We start from the raw sequence: 5,030 nt of genomic DNA, 5'->3' as shown, positions 1-5,030 counted from the left end.
ACAACAACAGAATATTTTGTCTATCATTTCTAGGATTCAATTCTTTAAAGTTGAGACATGAATTTTATGGTTCTTCATCTCATTAATTCTCAGAATAGGTGTTTGAGTTAGAGTTGCTATCTATTTTTACACATGGGAAGCTGAGGCTAACAGCGATTGGGCCATGTAATTCAAATGGTGTAACTGAAGTCTCAATTAAAACTTGATTTCTTTTTTAAAAAATAGGTAACTCTGGAAGAGAGACTTTAAAAAGGAATATTTTATACCTTTTAATGGAAAGTTTTCATGGAAAGTTTTCATTAATATTTTTAATGAAAAAATCATATTTTTCATTAATGATAGTTAATCTAAAGTGATTTTAAAAGGTCTCCAATTTTGGGATGGGCAAAATTATCAATATTGTTTTCTTCTAGCTTCTATTTTTCCCAAACAACTACTTTTGTTTTTATCAGTTTGTCTGTTTTGCAAATATGTCATTCGTTTTGATTGTTTTTAAGTTCATATAAAACATTGTATGTATGTTGGTGCACATTTTCCCCAAAGATATACAACTTAGTTTATTAAATTCTAGTTAGTTGCATCCCTCTCAGATCCTTGTAGAATGTTACTTCATATTATTTTCATGAATGTACAAAGCCTTTACTTGTTTTATATTTTTTAACGTTGGTAAATTCCATTGCAAAATTCTGAAAATGTGAACTTTGCACAGTAGCTAACTTCCTGTTGATATGTTGCTTCAAAAAATATATATGCAAAATTAGAGATATTTCCACTTAACACATTTCTAAATATATTTCTCCCTCATTCCTATTTCCTTTTGAAACTAAGAAGAACAGCAAGGCTAGAAAACCAGATCACCAAACCAAATTCAGTTTTTCCTACTGGAACTTACTCTCTAAGATGGTGATCAAAATATAGAAGCCAAACAAGGAATGATGGGTGTATCATTATTGATTCAGCAAAATGAAACCCCTTTACCCATTATCATCTTACACAAATCTTAATATTTGGCTCCAGAAGCAGTAGATTGCCACAACCAGTCGGCAGCCTAAAACCATTAATCTCTGCTCCTTGTCCAACTGGTACTAGTAAGTAAAGAAGAAAATACACAAGCAGAATCAGTGACCCACTACAAATTGGTCCTGAAAAGTCCACAAACCTAAATAGACTTTTGCTGATCCAACACTTGTTAGGAATCTGAACAAAGGGACGATTGGCTCGTCTGACGAGCAGCTTGCTATTGGGCCTTTCACAGGGCCCAGTGATGGATGAGCAGCCTCCTTTTGAGGGGGAAGATGCAGCTCCTGGTATGGGGCCTTTTCTCATCTTAAATTTGTACTCAATAAATCACAGGTGCAGAGGAGACAGCATCAGTTTCATTACACCTACATGCTCCAGTATCAATCATGCCAACACAACGGACTGTGTGCAGTTCATTTGGAGAAGCTCCCCCTCCCTCCCCAGCTTAGAGTTCTACTCACCAATGCCATTTCCATTCACTTGTACTTAAGCATTTCAAGTGTGTTAAGAACCTTCATGCCAGCTCTGTCCATGCAGCCTGCAGAAAAGAACATTTGCTTCCTTTATTTAAGTTTAGGATGCTTTTGGATTCTAAAGGGTATCTCCACTGGACTGTGGGTTGTTTTTTTCCCCCAGCTTCAGAATATTTTCCCAAGCAATTAGGGCATAATAGGAATAGAGTCTTGGGCATGATTAAAATGTTTGCCGATCAATCATATTAAACTGTGGATTTTGATCAATCATATTATGATTGGAGGTTGAGTCTAAATGTGTCCTGAATTGATCGGAAATAATTTGGATGCAGTGGTCTTCCTGTACCGGTCTTGCATTAATATTCTCCAGAAGATATTGAGCTGTGGAGTGTTAGAGGCAGTTGCTACTACAACACTCAATTTAGCTAGCACTGTGTTTGTCTGAAAAGAAGACTACCTTGAATTTAAGATGGCCTACCCAAATATGTGGGAAGAATCGAATGAAAGAAATTATACAACCAGACAAAAAGTATACACCCTATCAGGAACATACAGAAATTCATGAAAAGTAAAAGCACTAAGTGAATATGAAGAACATGAGCATAGAGATTCACAATGTGCCTTTATTCAAAATGGAATTACCTGATCTTCTACAATTGTATCAATACTGTCCATCCTGAAACCCAGGAAACACTGTTTATGGTACTGGTGTTAGCATAATGTGCCTTAGATTCCAGATGGTCTAATTCTTACAAAAATCAGTTGTACACCAATACATTAAAGAAGTTTCTACTTTAGTTGCCATGGCTCATATCCAGAGCTCTTGAAAAGAACACATCATTTTCTTTACTTTAGACCTTTATATCACTCTATGCTTGCTTGCTATATTAATTTGACAAAGGCATTAGTTCCACTTAAAAGCATCAAATCATAAGAGCTCCCTGGGACTATATATCAATTATATGCTGTCAAAACATTGATGGAAATGTGTGAAGTCTCTAAAATAAAAACAGAAATAAAAGTAAGTGGTTTGTTTTAAGACTTAAAGAGAGAAATGGCTCAGTAATTGAACCGTAAGTTCTTGCTTCAGATTTTGATCAGATTATTGTTTTGTTCAAACAAGGGTGGACAATCTGGCCCTAGACTGGCTGGTGCTCTCTTCCTCTCTTTTCCTCTACCTTCTACCGTATCTATACAGAATAGAGATGTTAAAGAACCCCATAGCTCTTTGTAAGGAATTCTGGCATAATCAAAACAGAGTTTTTCCAATGTTCTGAAACAGTAAATGCAGAAATGTAGGAAGATTTGTATGAAATGTCTACAATGTGATTTCTTAGGGCAGAGGGAGAGAGAGAGAGAGAGAGAGAGAGGGAGGGAGGGAGGGAGGGAGGGAGGGAGGGAGGGAGGGAGAGTGTGTGTGTTATTTTGTGCAGTAAATTTGTTCTGGAATCCAGACTATCTGCAACACCCTGTTAATCTTTGGCCAACTAAAAAGCCGTGTCAGCACAGAAGAAATGGGTGTCCAAAAGCAGATTGGAATGAGCACACATTTGCAACAGTGAAACAAAAGGAGTGTTTCAAAAGGAACACTTTCATTCAGTTTAAACTTAATTGGATTGGCACTTTTGTTTATTTGTCTTGAGGCTAGGGCAAGAGAAAGTAACAGTACTTGAAATACCAGATGGATAAACTTTAGTTCTTTTTATTGTCAGCTGAAGTACAAACCAAACTTTGTCATTAGATTAGAAAATAAAAGTTCTATTACGTGAATCAGAAATGCATTTTTCTTCTTAGTGTTTTCCTTCATGATGTGGGGGACATGTACAATGACAATTGAAAACATCAACATAGTATAAAGTGATCACAATGTATGTTATACCAGGATTGGAACCAGATGTTTTCATTAGTATAGTCACTCCGACTCCACCCTAATGCAAGGGATTGATTATAGGGTTGTTAAAAGAAAAAAAAGTCAGAGGTACCTGATAGAAGCCACTTTAATTTCACTTTCATGGTAAGGTATCGCATCATCAATGGTATCATGATATGCATGGTATCACTTGTTTCTCTTGTAGATGCCTACAGTTCTGAAAAACTCTACAACAATGTGTAATATTAGGTCAACTATTGGATCATATTAAGGACTCTTAATAAAATTTCTCCAAAACATCCATTCATTTGTGTGTGCAGTCATCACTATGGTAGAATTATAAGAAATGCAATCAAGCCTATATGAAGAATACCAGAAATGGTTTGCAGAAACCCAAGGGATCCCATTGGCTAAAGGAAGACAAATCTCTTTCATTTTTGGAGCATCAGGGAATTGGATACACACCAACAAAACAAACATGAGATCTGTTGATTGATCAACTGTTGAACATGTCTGCATTAGGACATAGCTTTGCTTCATTTTCTCCAGATATATGTTACCAAGAGCAGATAGATTTTTGAAACTTGAGTTTCAAATTGTTTCTTTTCTTTTTTTCTTTTCTTTTTCTTGCTTTTTTTTCAAACACTGGGAGAAACACTGAAATAACAGATCTCATGTTTGTGCTTCTCATCAAGAGACTAGTCTTGATTCTCCTTTTGGCAGCCTCTTGATCAAGTTTAAAAGCTGTGGGTATTTTTGGTTGATATTACTCAGACTTTTAGCTTAATTTGAAGATGAAACAGTTTTATTTGCCCATTGGACAGAAGCAGTGACATCTCATTGATCTGGACAACTCTTCCAAGATACAACAAGCCTCTAGATTGACTATTTTATACATTAAATGTGAATAGCCCTTCTTTAAGTATGTAAAGTTATATTTACTAAACATTCCACAGATGGCACAATCATTTGAGAATTTAAAGAAAGGTGAAACCATTTTTTGATGACAATATTTTATATTTTTCTGAGTAGGTCATTTCAATGGCATTGTTCTTTCTTCTAAATAAGATTGTGCCCAAACATTTTTCTTGGAAATAATAAGAGCATGCAGATTCTGTCCAATGGCCAATATAGTCCAATATTCTCTCTCATGAAGCTTGATGAATTCCTCTAAGCAAAGTAATAAGAAGAACATGAATACAGTAGTATTCTTCAGTTTGTGTACCTCCCATCAACTGATAAATAGTGAAAATAGCATAGAAGAATCTTGGCTAATCATAGTTCACAGCCTTATCGTCCACTAATGTTTCTGACACCCTAAGTTGTGGCCATTCCTACAAACTCTGTAATAAACTCAGGGGTGGGATTCTACCAGTTTGCACCTATTCGCTAGAACTGGTTGTTAACATTCTAAGCAGTTCGGAGAACCGGTTGTTAGAAGAAATTACTGGCCTAATCCTGTAAGGAAGGCAGGAAAGAAACATTCTGGTGTTGCTTACAGAAACTGCCTCTCCATTAACCCTTATTACATTCATGGCAGGACTAGACTTCCTGTCTCAGGAACGTCACTGGAGTTTTTTTCCCTTCTTTGATGGTACTTTGCTTGTGTGGAGTGACCACTCAAAGTTACAATGGCATGAAAAAAGTGACTTGTGACCATTTTTCAC

This window comes from Pseudonaja textilis, chromosome 3 (genome assembly GCF_049901715.1).
Source record: "Pseudonaja textilis isolate UNSWEBS1 chromosome 3, rPseTex1.2, whole genome shotgun sequence".
NCBI classification, from domain to species: domain Eukaryota; kingdom Metazoa; phylum Chordata; class Lepidosauria; order Squamata; family Elapidae; genus Pseudonaja; species Pseudonaja textilis.
This window is presented reverse-complemented; position numbering follows the sequence as displayed.